Below are 16,692 nucleotides of genomic sequence, written 5' to 3'. Positions count from 1 at the left end.
TGTGGTCGGTATACGCAGATTCCTATAACAGGAAGAGACTCTGTGGTCAGTATACGTAGAGTCCTATAACAGGAAGAGACTCTGTGGTCAGTATACGCAGATTCCTATAACAGGAAGAGACTCTGTGGTCAGTATACGCAGAGTCCTATAACAGGAAGAGACTCTGTGGTCAGTATACGCAGAGTCCTATAACAGACAGAGACTCTGTGGTCGGTATACGCAGAGTCCTATAACAGACAGAGACTCTGTGGTCGGTATTCGCAGATTCCTATAACCGGCAGAGACTCTGTGGTCGGTATACGCAGAGTCCTATAACCGGCAGAGACTCTGTGGTCGGTATACGCAGAGTCCTATAACAGGCAGAGACTCTGTGGTCGGTATACGCAGATTCCTATAACCGGCAGAGACTCTGTGGTCGGTATACGCAGAGTCCTATAACAGGCAGAGACTCTGTGGTCAGTATACGCAGATTCCTATAACAGGAAGAGACTCTGTGGTCGGTATACGCAGAGTCCTATAACAGGCAGAGACTCTGTGGTCAGTATGCGCAGATTCCTATAACAGGAAGAGACTCTGTGGTCAGTATATGCAGAGTCCTATAATAGGCAGAGACGCTGTGGTCGGTACACGCAGAGTCCTATAACAGGCAGAGACTCTGTGGTCAGTACACGCAGAGTCCCATAACAGGCAGAGACTCTGTGGTCAGTACACGCAGAGTCCCATAACAGGCAGAGACTCTGTGGTCGGTATACGCAGATTCCTATAACAGGAAGAGACTCTGTGGTCGGTATACGTAGAGTCCTATAACAGGAAGAGACTCTGTGGTCAGTATACACAGATTCCTATAACAGGAAGAGACTCTGTGGTCAGTATACGCAGAGTCCTATAACAGGAAGAGACTCTGTGGTCAGTACACGCAGAGTCCCATAACAGACAGAGACTCTGGGGTCAGTACACGCAGAGTCCCATAACAGGCAGAGACTCTGTGGTCGGTATACGCAGAGTCCTATAACAGACAGAGACTCTGTGGTCAGTATACGCAGAGTCCTATAACAGACAGAGACTCTGTGGTCGGTATACGCAGAGTCCTATAACAGACAGAGACTCTGTGGTCGGTATACGCAGATTCCTATAACCGGCAGAGACTCTGTGGTCGGTATACGCAGAGTCCTATAACAGGCAGAGACTCTGTGGTCAGTATACGCAGATTCCTATAACAGGAAGAGACTCTGTGGTCAGTATATGCAGAGTCCTATAATAGGCAGAGACGCTGTGGCCGGTACACGCAGAGTCCTATAACAGGCAGAGACTCTGTGGTCAGTACACGCAGAGTCCCATAACAGGAAGAGACTCTGTGGTCAGTATACGTAGAGTCCTATAACAGGAAGAGACTCTGTGGTCGGTATATGCAGATTCCTATAACAGGAAGAGACTCTGTGGTCAGTATACGCAGAGCACCATAACAGGAAGAGACTCTGTGGTCAGTATACGCAGAGTCCTATAACAGGAAGAGACTCTGTGGTCAGTATACGCAGAGTCCCATAACAGACAGAGACTCTGGGGTCAGTACACGCAGAGTCCCATAACAGGCAGAGACTCTGTGGTCGGTATACGCAGAGTCCTATAACCGGCAGAGACTCTGTGGTCGGTATACGCAGAGTCCTATAACAGGCAGAGACTCTGTGGTCAGTATACGCAGATTCCTATAACCGGCAGAGACTCTGTGGTCGGTATACGCAGAGTCCTATAACAGGCAGAGACTCTGTGGTCAGTATACGCAGATTCCTATAACAGGAAGAGACTCTGTGGTCGGTATACGCAGAGTCCTATAACAGACAGAGACTCTGTGGTCGGTATACGCAGATTCCTATAACCGGCAGAGACTCTGTGGTCGGTATACGCAGAGTCCTATAATAGGCAGAGACGCTGTGGTCGGTACAAGCAGAGTCCTATAACAGGCAGAGACTCTGTGGTCGGTACACGCAAAGTCCTATAACAGGCAGAGACTCTGTGGTCAGTACACGCAGAGTCCCATAACAGGCAGAGACTCTGTGGTCGGTATACGCAGATTCCTATAACAGGAAGAGACTCTGTGGTCAGTATACGTAGAGTCCTATAACAGGAAGAGACTCTGTGGTCGGTATATGCAGATTCCTATAACAGGAAGAGACTCTGTGGTCAGTATACGCAGAGCACCATAACAGGAAGAGACTCTGTGGTCAGTATACGCAGAGTCCTATAACAGGAAGAGACTCTGTGGTCAGTATACGCAGAGTCCTATAACAGGAAGAGACTCTGTGGTCAGTATACGCAGAGTCCCATAACAGACAGAGACTCTGGGGTCAGTACACGCAGAGTCCCATAACAGGCAGAGACTCTGTGGTCGGTATACGCAGAGTCCTATAACCGGCAGAGACTCTGTGGTCGGTATACGCAGAGTCCTATAACAGGCAGAGACTCTGTGGTCAGTATACGCAGATTCCTATAACCGGCAGAGACTCTGTGGTCGGTATACGCAGAGTCCTATAACAGGCAGAGACTCTGTGGTCAGTATACGCAGATTCCTATAACAGGAAGAGACTCTGTGGTCGGTATACGCAGAGTCCTATAACAGGCAGAGACTCTGTGGTCAGTATACGCAGATTCCTATAACAGGAAGAGACTCTGTGGTCAGTATATGCAGAGTCCTATAATAGGCAGAGACGCTGTGGTCGGTACACGCAGAGTCCTATAACAGGCAGAGACTCTGTGGTCAGTACACGCAGAGTCCCATAACAGGCAGAGACTCTGTGGTCAGTACACGCAGAGTCCCATAACAGGCAGAGACTCTGTGGTCGGTATACGCAGATTCCTATAACAGGAAGAGACTCTGTGGTCAGTATACGTAGAGTCCTATAACAGGAAGAGACTCTGTGGTCAGTATACGCAGATTCCTATAACAGGAAGAGACTCTGTGGTCAGTATACGCAGAGTCCTATAACAGGAAGAGACTCTGTGGTCAGTATACGCAGAGTCCCATAACAGACAGAGACTCTGGGGTCAGTACACGCAGAGTCCCATAACAGGCAGAGACTCTGTGGTCGGTATACGCAGAGTCCTATAACAGACAGAGACTCTGTGGTCAGTATACGCAGAGTCCTATAACAGACAGAGACTCTGTGGTCGGTATACGCAGAGTCCTATAACAGACAGAGACTCTGTGGTCGGTATACGCAGATTCCTATAACCGGCAGAGACTCTGTGGTCGGTATACGCAGAGTCCTATAATAGGCAGAGACGCTGTGGTCGGTACAAGCAGAGTCCTATAACAGGCAGAGACTCTGTGGTCGGTACACGCAAAGTCCTATAACAGGCAGAGACTCTGTGGTCAGTACACGCAGAGTCCCATAACAGGCAGAGACTCTGTGGTCAGTACACGCAGAGTCCCATAACAGGCAGAGACTCTGTGGTCGGTATACGCAGATTCCTATAACAGGAAGAGACTCTGTGGTCAGTATACGTAGAGTCCTATAACAGGAAGAGACTCTGTGGTCGGTATATGCAGATTCCTATAACAGGAAGAGACTCTGTGGTCAGTATACGCAGAGCACCATAACAGGAAGAGACTCTGTGGTCAGTATACGCAGAGTCCTATAACAGGAAGAGACTCTGTGGTCAGTATACGCAAAGTCCCATAACAGACAGAGACTCTGGGGTCAGTACACGCAGAGTCCCATAACAGGCAGAGACTCTGTGGTCGGTATACGCAGAGTCCTATAACAGACAGAGACTCTGTGGTCGGTATACGCAGAGTCCTATAACAGACAGAGACTCTGTGGTCGGTATACGCAGAGTCCTATAACAGACAGAGACTCTGTGGTCGGTATACGCAGATTCCTATAACCGGCAGAGACTCTGTGGTCGGTATACGCAGAGTCCTATAACCGGCAGAGACTCTGTGGTCGGTATACGCAGAGTCCTATAACAGGCAGAAACTCTGTGGTCAGTATACGCAGATTCCTATAACAGGAAGAGACTCTGTGGTCGGTATACGCAGAGTCCTATAACAGGCAGAGACTCTGTGTCAGTATACGCAGATTCCTATAACAGGAAGAGAATCTATGGTCAGTATATGCAGAGTCCTATAATAGGCAGAGACGCTGTGGTCGGTACACGCAGAGTCCTATAACACGCAGAGTCCCATAACAGGCAGAGACTCTGTGGTCAGTACACGCAGAGTCCCATAACAGGCAGAGACTCTGTGGTCGGTATCCGCAGATTCCTATAACAGGAAGAGACTCTGTGGTCAGTATACGTAGAGTCCTATAACAGGAAGAGACTCTGTGGTCAGTATACGCAGATTCCTATAACAGGAAGAGACTCTGTGGTCAGTATACGCAGAGTCCTATAACAGGAAGAGACTCTGTGGTCAGTATACGCAGAGTCCCATAACAGACAGAGACTCTAGGGTCAGTACACGCAGAGTCCCATAACAGGCAGAGACTCTGTGGTCGGTATACGCAGAGTCCTATAACAGACAGAGACTCTGTGGTCGGTATACGCAGAGTCCTATAACAGGCAGAGACTCTGTGGTCAGTACACGCAGAGTCCCATAACAGGCAGAGACTCTGTGGTCGGTATACGCAGAGTCCTATAACAGACAGAGACTCTGTGGTCGGTATACGCAGAGTCCTATAACAGACAGAGACTCTGTGGTCGGTATACGCAGAGTCCTATAACCGGCAGAGACTCTGTGGTCGGTATACGCAGAGTCCTATAACAGACAGAGACTCTGTGGTCGGTATACGCAGAGTCCTATAACAGACAGAGACTCTGTGGTCGGTATACGCAGAGTCCTATAACAGACAGAGACTCTGTGGTCGGTATACGCAGAGTCCTATAACAGACAGAGACTCTGTGGTCGATATACGCAGATTCCTATAACCGGCAGAGACTCTGTGGTCGGTATACGCAGAGTCCTATAACCGGCAGAGACTCTGTGGTCGGTATACGCAGTATATGCAGATTCCTCCCAGCTATTATTTATTTATTTATTTATTTGCAGTTTCTTATATAGCGCAGCAGATTCCGTTGTGCTTTACAATAGTAAACAGTGATAAAACAAACTGGGAAACAACAGACAGACATGGAGGTAGGAGGTTCCTGCTGCAAGCTTACAATCTATAGGGATATAGGAGGGAAACACAAGGACAGGCACCAGTAATAGCATAGCAGTCCCAACAAGTTACAAGTCCAGAAGGGAAGCTATATAATACATAAGTGCCTCAGAGGGTTATGCGTGTAGAACTTAAATATGATAGGCTTGCCTGAAGAGGTGAGTTTTCAGGGAATGCTTGAAAGTTTTGAGGCTAGTGGAGAGTCTTATGGTGCGTGGAAGGGCATTCCATAGGATGGGAGCAGCCCGATGAAAGTCCTGTAATAGTGAATAGGAGCTAGTGATCCGCTCAGATGAGAGACGCAAATCAAGTGCAGAGCGGAGTGGTCGAGATGGGAGATATTGTGTGATAAGATTCCTCCCAGCTAGATTTCATTCTACAAAGGCTTCCTCAGTAGAAAACCTGGCGATCCTCTCATTAGTCGCATTGATATTGGATATTATGACCCATTTTGGGCTATAAAAACCAGAGAGCTCCGCACTGTTACCTGTCCCAGGTGATGAATCATTACTCCCTCAGCCTCACGCCCCCAATTTCTGCCATTATGAAAGTGTTAGATTCTTGGTATCAATGCCTCCGTCCCTCCTGGGCAGGGAAGCAGTTATTAAATCCACCATAAACCCCCGATCCGCCTCCATCGTTCTGATAGATTCTGACATGTCCACATATTTATGGAAATCTGGGAAGTCTCATATTACAAGCAAGAAATTACCAGCCCCCCAAAGACGTAGGAGGTCTAATGGTGTGTACACACTATAATTCTTCCTTATTATCACATGCAATGTTTCCGTATATATCACACTGGATGCTTGGTATAAACACGCACAGGATCACTCCTTAGAGGATGCCTTGTGTGTCCCGTGCTCGCCTGCATCTCTATGTACTAACCTCTACGCGGCGAACCCCTTATTCGCAGACACTAGAGGTCCATACACACTGAGCCGCTTTCCCCCTGCCCAGGATGGTTCTCTACTCACCTTTGTTGCATTTAAAGATAAATCTGGCCTATCTCAACATTCTTTATTAATTATTAATAACAGGACACCACAGGCTGCTCCCCCTGTATAATAATAACAGGACACCACAGGCTGCCCCCCCTGTATAATAATAACAACAGGACACCACAGGCTGCTCCGCATGTACAAAAATAACAGGACACCACAGGCTGCTCCCCCTGTATAATAATAACAGGACACCACAGGCTGCTCCCCTGTATAATAATAATAATAATAATAATAATAATAATAATAATAATAGGACACCACAGGCTGCTCCACCTGTATAATAATAATAATAATAATAATAACAGGACAGCACAGGCTGCTCCCCCTGTATAATAATAACAGGACACCACAGGCTGCTCCACCTGTATAATAATAATAATAATAATAAAAATAACAGGACACCACATGCTGCTCCTCCTGTATAGTAACAGGACACAACAGGCTGCTCCCCCTGTATAATAATAACAGGACACCACAGGCTGCTCCCCCTGTATAATAATTACAGGAAACCACAGGCTGCTCCCCCTGTATAATAATAACAGGACACCACAGGCTGCTCCCCCTGTATAATAATAATAATAACAGGCCACCACAGGCTGCTCCCCTTGTATAATAAATACAGGACACCACAGGCTGCTCGCCCTGTATAATAATAACAGGACACCACAGGCTGCTCCCCCTGTATAATAATAACATGACACCACAGGCTGCTACCCCTGTATAATAATAACAACAGGACACCACAGGCTGCTCCCCCTCTATAATAACAGGACAACACAAGCTGCTCCCCCTGTATAATAATAACAGGACACCACAGGCTGCTCCCCCTGTATAAGAATAACAGGACACCACAGGCTGCTCCCCCTGTATAAGAATAACAGGACACCACAGGCTGCTTCCCCTGTATAATAACAGTAACATGACACCACAGGCTGCTCCCCCTGTATAATAATAACAACAGGACACCACAGGCTGCTCCCCCTGTATAATAATTACAGGACACCACAGGCTGCTCCCCCTGTATAATAATAACAACAACAGGACACCACAGGCTGCTCCCCCTGTATAAGAATAACAGGACACCACAGGCTGTTCCCCCTGTATAAGAATAACAGGACACCACAGGCTGCTCCGCATGTACAATAATAACAGGACACCACATGCTGCTCCCCTGTATAATAATAACAGGACACCACAGTCTGCTCCTCCTGTATAATAGTAACAGGACACCACAGGCTGCTCCCCTGTATAATAATAACAGGACACCACAGGCTGCTTCGCCTGTACAATAATAACAGGAAACCACAGGCTGCTCCCCCTGTATAATAATAATAATAATAATAATAACAACAAGACACCACAGGCTGCTCCACCTGTATAATAACAGGACACCACAGGCTGCTCCCACTTTATAATAAAAACAGGACGCCACAGGCTGCTTCCCCTGTATAATAACAGTAACATGACACCACATGCTGCTCCCCCTGTATAATAATAACAGGACACAACAGACTGCTCCCCATGTATAATAATAACAACAGGACACCACAGACTGCTCCCCCTGTATAATAATAATAACAACAGGACACTACAGACTGCTCTCCCTGTATAATAATAACAGGACACTACAGGAAGCTCCCCCTGTATAATAATAACAGGACACAACAGGTTACTCCCCCTGTATAATAATAACAGGACACTACAGGCTGCTCCCCCTGTATAATAATAACAGGACACCACAGGTTGCTCCCCCTGTATAATAATAACAGGACACCACAGGCTGCTCCCCCTGTATAATAATAGTAACAGGACACCACAGGCTGCTCCCCCTGTATAATAAAAAAACACAGGCTGCTCCCCCTGTATAACAATTATTACCGGACACCTCAACATATCTCAACATTCTTTATTAATTATTAATAACAGGACACCACAGGCTGCTCCCCCTGTATAATAATAACAGGACACCACAGGCTGCCCCCCCTGTATAATAATAACAACAGGACACCACAGGCTGCTCTGCATGTACAATAATAACAGGACACCACAGGAAGCTCCCCCTGTATAATAATAACAGGACACAACAGGTTACTCCCCCTGTATAATAATAACAGGACACTACAGGCTGCTCCCCCTGTATAATAATAACAGGACACCACAGGTTGCTCCCCCTGTATAATAATAACAGGACACCTACAGGAAGCTCCCCCTGTATAATAATAACAGGACACAACAGGTTACTCCCCCTGTATAATAATAACAGGACACTACAGGCTGCTCCCCCTGTATAATAATAACAGGACACTACAGGTTGCTCCCCCTGTATAATAATAATAATAATAATAATAATAATAATAATAATAATAATAATAATAATAATAATAAGACACCACAGGCTGCTCCACCTGTATAATAATAATAATAATAATAACAGGACAGCACAGGCTGCTCCCCCTGTATAATAATAACAGGACACCACAGGCTGCTCCACCTGTATAATAATAATAATAATAATAATAATAATAATAATAATAAAAATAACAGGACACCACATGCTGCTCCTCCTGTATAGTAACAGGACACAACAGGCTGCTCCCCCTGTATAATAATAACAGGACACCACAGGCTGCTCCCCCTGTATAATAATTACAGGACACCACAGGCTGCTCCCCCTGTATAATAATAACAGGACACCACAGGCTGCTCCCCCTGTATAATAATAATAACAGGCCACCACAGGCTGCTCCCCCTGTATAATAATTACAGGACACCACAGGCTGCTCGCCCTGTATAATAATAACAGGACACCACAGGCTGCTCCCCCTGTATAATAATAACATGACACCACAGGCTGCTACCCCTGTATAATAATAACAACAGGACACCACAGGCTGCTCCCCCTCTATAATAACAGGACAACACAAGCTGCTCCCCCTGTATAATAATAACAGGACACCACAGGCTGCTCCCCCTGTATAAGAATAACAGGACACCACAGGCTGCTCCCCCTGTATAAGAATAACAGGACACCACAGGCTGCTTCCCCTGTATAATAACAGTAACATGACACCACAGGCTGCTCCCCCTGTATAATAATAACAACAGGACACCACAGGCTGCTCCCCCTGTATAATAATTACAGGACACCACAGGCTGCTCCCCCTGTATAATAATAACAACAGGACACCACAGGATGCTCCCCCTGTATAATAATAATAACAGGACACCACAGGCTGCTCCCCCTGTATAATAATAATCGGGCAATACAGGCTTCTCCCCCTATATAGTAACAGGACAACACAGGCTGCTCCCCCTGTATAAGAATAACAGGACACCACAGGCTGTTCCCCCTGTATAAGAATAACAGGACACCACAGGCTGCTCCGCATGTACAATAATAACAGGACACCACATGCTGCTCCCCTGTATAATAATAACAGGACACCACAGTCTGCTCCTCCTGTATAATAGTAACAGGACACCACAGGCTGCTCCCCTGTATAATAATAACAGGACACCACAGGCTGCTTCGCCTGTACAATAATAACAGGAAACCACAGGCTGCTCCCCCTGTATAATAATAATAACAACAACAAGACACCACAGGCTGCTCCACCTGTATAATAACAGGACACCACAGGCTGCTCCCACTTTATAATAAAAACAGGACGCCACAGGCTGCTTCCCCTGTATAATAACAGTAACATGACACCACATGCTGCTCCCCCTGTATAATAATAACAGGACACAACAGACTGCTCCCCCTGTATAATAATAACAACAGGACACCACAGACTGCTCCCCCTGTATAATAATAATAACAACAGGACACTACAGACTGCTCTCCCTGTATAATAATAACAGGACACTACAGGAAGCTCCCCCTGTATAATAATAACAGGACACAACAGGTTACTCCCCCTGTATAATAATAACAGGACACTACAGGCTGCTCCCCCTGTATAATAATAACAGGACACCACAGGTTGCTCCCCCTGTATAATAATAACAGGACACCACAGGCTGCTCCCCCTGTATAATAATAGTAACAGGACACCACAGGCTGCTCCCCCTGTATAATAAAAAAACACAGGCTGCTCCCCCTGTATAACAATAATTACCAGACACTACAGGCTGCTCCCCCTGTATAATAATAATAACAACAACAGGACACCACAGGCTGCTCCCCTGTATAATAATAACAGGACACCACAGGCTGCTCCCCCTGTATAATAATAACAGGACACCACAGGCTGCTCCCCCTGTATAATAATAACAGGACACCACAGGCTGCTCCCGCTGTATAATAATAGTAACAGGACACCACAGGCTGCTCACCCTGTATAACAATAATTACTGGACACTACAGGCTGCTCCCCCTGTATAACAATTAATAACAGGACACCACAGGCTGCTCCCCCTGTATAATAATAACAGAACCCCACAGGCTGCTCCCCCTGTATAATAATAACAGGACACCACAGGCTGCTCCCACTTTATAATAATAACAGGACGCCACAGGCTGCTTCCCCTGTATAATAACAGTAACATGACACCACATGCTGCTCCCACTGTATAATAATAACAGTACACCACAGGCTGCTCCCCCTGTATAATAATAACATGACACCACAGGCTGCTCCCCCTGTATAATAATAACAGGACACCACAGGTTGCTCCCCCTGTATAATAATAATAACAACAGGACACTACAGACTGCTCCCCCTGTATAATAATAACAACAGGACACTACAGGCTGCTCCCCCTGTATAATAATAACAGGACACAACAGGTTGCTCCCCCTGTATAATAATAACAGGACACTACAGGCTGCTCCCCCTGTATAATAATAACAGGACACTACAGGCTGCTCCCCCTGTATAATAATAACAGGACACCACAGGTTGCTCCCCCTGTATAATAATAACAGGACACCACAGGCTGCTCCCCCTGTATAATAATAGTAACAGGACACCACAGGCTGTTCCCCCTGTATAATAAAAAAACACAGGCTGCTCCCCCTGTATAACAATAATTACCGGACACTACAGACTGCTCCCCCTGTATAATAATAATAATAACAACAACAACAACAGGACACCACAGGCTGCTCCCCTGTATAATAATTACAGGACACCACAGGCTGCTCCCCCTGTATAATAACAGGACACCACAGGCTGCTCCCCCTGTATAATAATAACAGGACACCACAGGCTGCTCTCGCTGTATAATAATAGGAACAGGACACCACAGGCTGCTCACCCTGTATAACAATAATTACTGGACACTACAGGCTGCTCCCCCTGTATAAAAATTAATAACAGGACACCACAGGCTGCTCCCCCTGTATAATAATAACAGAACCCCACAGGCTGCTCCCCCTGTATAATAATAACAGGACACCACAGGCTGCTCCCGCTGTATAATGATAGTAACAGGACACCACAGGCTGCTCACCCTGTATAACAATAATTACCGGACACCACAGGCTGCTTCGCCTGTACAATAATAACAGGAAACCACAGGCTGCTCCCCCTGTATAATAATAATAATAATAACAACAAGACACCACAGGCTGCTCCACCTGTATAATAACAGGACACCACAGGCTGCTCCCACTTTATAATAAAAACAGGACGCCACAGGCTGCTTCCCCTGTATAATAACAGTAACATGACACCACATGCTGCTCCCCCTGTATAATAATAACAGGACACAACAGACTGCTCCCCCTGTATAATAATAACAACAGGACACCACAGACTGCTCCCCCTGTATAATAATAATAACAACAACAGGACACTACAGACTGCTCTCCCTGTATAATAATAACAGGACACTACAGGAAGCTCCCCCTGTATAATAATAACAGGACACAACAGGTTACTCCCCCTGTATAATAATAACAGGACACTACAGGCTGCTCCCCCTGTATAATAATAACAGGACACCACAGGTTGCTCCCCCTGTATAATAATAACAGGACACCACAGGCTGCTCCCCCTGTATAATAATAGTAACAGGACACCACAGGCTGCTCCCCCTGTATAATAAAAAAACACAGGCTGCTCCCCCTGTATAACAATAATTACCGGACACTACAGGCTGCTCCCCCTGTATAATAATAATAACAACAACAGGACACCACAGGCTGCTCCCCTGTATAATAATAACAGGACACCACAGGCTGCTCCCCCTGTATAATAATAACTGGACACCACAGGCTGCTCCCCCTGTATAATAATAACAGGACACCACAGGCTGCTCCCGCTGTATAATAATAGTAACAGGACACCACAGGCTGCTCACCCTGTATAACAATAATTACTGGACACTACAGGCTGCTCCCCCTGTATAACAATTAATAACAGGACACCACAGGCTGCTCCCCCTGTATAATAATAACAGAACCCCACAGGCTGCTCCCCCTGTATAATAATAACAGGACACCACAGGCTGCTCCCACTTTATAATAATAACAGGACGCCACAGGCTGCTTCCCCTGTATAATAACAGTAACATGACACCACATGCTGCTCCCACTGTATAATAATAACAGTACACCACAGGCTGCTCCCCCTGTATAATAATAACATGACACCACAGGCTGCTCCCCCTGTATAATAATAACAGGACACCACAGGTTGCTCCCCCTGTATAATAATAATAACAACAGGACACTACAGACTGCTCCCCCTGTATAATAATAACAACAGGACACTACAGGCTGCTCCCCCTGTATAATAATAACAGGACACAACAGGTTGCTCCCCCTGTATAATAATAACAGGACACTACAGGCTGCTCCCCCTGTATAATAATAACAGGACACTAGAGGCTGCTCCCCCTGTATAATAATAACAGGACACCACAGGTTGCTCCCCCTGTATAATAATAACAGGACACCACAGGCTGCTCCCCCTGTATAATAATAGTAACAGGACACCACAGGCTGTTCCCCCTGTATAATAAAAAAACACAGGCTGCTCCCCCTGTATAACAATAATTACCGGACACTACAGACTGCTCCCCCTGTATAATAATAATAATAACAACAACAACAGGACACCACAGGCTGCTCCCCTGTATAATAATTACAGGACACCACAGGCTGCTCCCCCTGTATAATAACAGGACACCACAGGCTGCTCCCCCTGTATAATAATAACAGGACACCACAGGCTGCTCTCGCTGTATAATAATAGGAACAGGACACCACAGGCTGCTCACCCTGTATAACAATAATTACTGGACACTACAGGCTGCTCCCCCTGTATAAAAATTAATAACAGGACACCACAGGCTGCTCCCCCTGTATAATTATAACAGAACCCCACAGGCTGCTCCCCCTGTATAATAATAACAGGACACCACAGGCTGCTCCCGCTGTATAATGATAGTAACAGGACACCACAGGCTGCTCACCCTGTATAACAATAATTACCGGACACTACAGGCTGCTCCCCCTGTGTAAAATTAATAACAGGACACCACAGGCTGCCCCCCCTGTATAATAATAACAGTACACCCCAGGCTGCTCCCCCTGTATAATAATAACAGGACACCAAAGGCTTCTCCCCCTGTATAATAACAATACTAGCACATTACGTGGCTGTATCTGTCTCTTATGTCCACGACAAAATGGCGGACCCAGCTCCGACAGGCCACTAGAGATTGGCTTCTGTGTTACCTTGGTGATGGAGCTGGGGGCGGGGCTATACGAATGGTGTCGGTTGCAGTACGTCCTCCGTCTTATTTGCACATGATTGGTTACTGGTTGCACCAATCACAGCGCTATTGGGCGTGGTTTGGGGAATGGGCGTTTCCTGTTCCGGGTGACAACAATTGCGGCTGGACGCATCGGGGAGCGGTAATGATATACTTCTTATTATACAGGGGGAGCAGCCTGTGGTGCAGCATTATCCTCATACAGGTAGTGCAGGCTGCAGTGTTATGTGTAATACAGGGGGAGCCGCCTGTGGTGCAGCATTATCATCATACAGGTAGTGCAGGCTGCAGTGGTATGTGTAATACAGGGGGAGCAGCCTGTGGTGCAGCATTATCCTCATACAGGTAGTGCAGGCTGCAGTGTTATGTGTAATACAGGGGGAGCAGCCTGTGGTGCAGCATTATCATCATACAGGTAGTGCAGGCTGCAGTGTTATGTGTAATACAGGGGGAGCCGCCTGTGGTGCAGCATTATCATCATACAGGTAGCGCAGGCTGCTGTGTTATGTGTAATACAGGGGGAGCAGCCTGTGGTGCAGCATTATCCTCATACAGGTAGTGCAGGCTGCAGTGTTATGTGTAATACAGGGGGAGCCGCCTGTGGTGCAGCATTATCATCATACAGGTAGTGCAGGCTGCAGTGTTATGTGTAATACAGGGGGAGCAGCCTGTGGTGCAGCATTATCCTCATACAGGTAGCGCAGGCTGCTGTGTTATGTGTGATACAGGGGGAGCCGCCTGTGGTGCTCCATTATCATCATACAGGTAGCGCAGGCTGCAGTGTTATGTGTAATACAGGGGGAGCAGCCTGTGGTGCAGCATTATCATCATACAGGTAGTGCAGGCTGTAGTGTTATATATAATACAGAGGGCGCAGCCTGTGGTGCAGCATTATCATCATACAGGTAGTGCAGGCTGCAGTGTTATGTGTAATACAGGGGAAGCAGCCTGTGGTGCAGCATTATCATCATACAGGTAGTGCAGGCTGTAGTGTTATATATAATACAGGGGGAGCAGCCTGTGGTGCAGCATTATCATCATACAGGTAGTGCAGGCTGTAGTGTTACATATAATACAGGGGGAGCAGCCTGTGGTGCAGCATTATCATCATACAGGTCGTGCAGGCTGTAGTGTTATATATAATACAGGGGGAGCAGCCTGTGGTGCAGCATTATCATCATGCAGGTAGTGCAGGCTGTAGTGTAATATATAATACAGGGGGAGCAGCCTGTGGTGCAGCATTATCATCATACAGGTAGTGCAGGCTGTAGTGTTATATAATGCAAGGGGAGCAGCCTGTGGTGCAGCATTATCATCATACAGGTAGTGCAGGCTGCAGTGTTATATGTAATACAGGGGGAGCAGCCTGTGGTGCAGCATTATCATCATACAGGTAGTGCAGGCTGTAGTGTTATATGTAATACAGGGGGAGCAGCCTGTGGTGCAGCATTATCATCATACAGGTAGTGCAGGCTGTAGTGTTACATATAATACAGGGGGAGCAGCCTGTGGTGCAGCATTATCATCATACAGGTAGCGCAGGCTGCAGTGTTATGTGTAATACAGGGGGAGCAGCCTGTGGTGCAGCATTATCATCATACAGGTAGTGCAGGCTGCAGTGTTATGTGTAATACATGGGGAGCAGCCTGTGGTGCAGCATTATCATCATACAGGTAGCGCAGGCTGCAGTGTTGTGTGTAACACAGGGGGAGCAGCCTGTGGTGCAGCATTATCATCATACAGGTAGCGCAGGCTGCAGTGGTATGTGTAATACAGGGGGAGCCGCCTGTGGTGCAGCATTATCCTCATACAGGTAGCGCAGGCTGCAGTGTTATGTGTAATACAGGGGGAGCAGCCTGTGGTGCTGCATTAACATCATACAGGTCATGCAGGCTGCAGTGTTATGTGTAATACAGGGGGAGCAGCCTGTGGTGCAGCATTATCATCATACAGGTAGCGCAGGCTGCAGTGGTATGTGTAATACAGGGGGAGCAGCCTGTGGTGCAGCATTATCCTCATACAGGTAGCGCAGGCTGCAGTGTTATGTGTAATACAGGGGGAGCAGCCTGTGGTGCAGCATTATCATCATACAGGTAGCGCAGGCTGCAGTGGTATGTGTAATACAGGGGGAGCAGCCTGTGGTGCAGCATTATCCTCATACAGGTAGCGCAGGCTGCAGTGTTATGTGTAATACAGGGGGAGCAGCCTGTGGTGCAGCATTATCATCATACAGGTAGTGCAGGCTGTAGTGTTATGTGTAATACAGGGGGAGCCGCCTGTGGTGCAGCATTATCCTCATACAGGTAGCGCAGGCTGCAGTGTTATGTGTAATACAGGGGGAGCAGCCTGTGGTGCAGCATTATCATCATACAGGTCGTGCAGGCTGTAGTGTTATATGTAATACAGGGGAAGAAGCCTGTGGTGCAGCATTATCATCATACAGGTAGTGCAGGCTGTAGTGTTATATATAATACAGGGGGAGCAGCCTGTGGTGCAGCATTATCCTCATACAGGTAGCACAGGCTGCAGTGTTATGTGTAATACAGGGGGAGCAGCCTGTGGTGCAGCATTATCATCATACAGGTCGTGCAGGCTGCAGTGTTATGTGTAATACAGGGGGAGCAGCCTGTGGTGCAGCATTATCATCATACAGGTAGTGCAGGCTGTAGTGTTATATATAATACAGGGGGAGCAGCCTGTGGTGCAGCATTATCATCATACAGGTAGTGCAGGCTGCAGTGTTATCATCAAACAGGTCACGCACATACCCCGTATACTAAGAGGCACATACTCCGTATACTAAG

At 47.0% G+C, this 16,692-nt stretch overlaps 2 protein-coding genes across 2 annotated transcripts in view; both read left to right on the top strand.

The window, feature by feature from the left end:
* Window positions 1-16,692, top strand: part of LOC146009796 (uncharacterized) — a 562,226-nt gene that overhangs the window by 192,637 nt on the left and 352,897 nt on the right. The window lies entirely within an intron of this gene.
* Window positions 13,941-16,692, top strand: part of LOC146009797 (uncharacterized) — a 928,908-nt gene continuing 926,156 nt past the window's right edge. Inside the window, exon 1 of the mRNA XM_083150264.1 lies at window positions 13,941-14,030. The gene's annotated coding sequence lies outside the window, so the exon portion shown is untranslated. The remainder of the gene's footprint in view (window positions 14,031-16,692) is intronic.

This window comes from Crinia signifera, chromosome 6 (assembly GCF_055691185.1).
Source record: "Crinia signifera chromosome 6, ASM5569118v1, whole genome shotgun sequence".
Classification (NCBI taxonomy): domain Eukaryota; kingdom Metazoa; phylum Chordata; class Amphibia; order Anura; family Myobatrachidae; genus Crinia; species Crinia signifera.
This window is presented reverse-complemented; position numbering and strand designations above follow the sequence as displayed.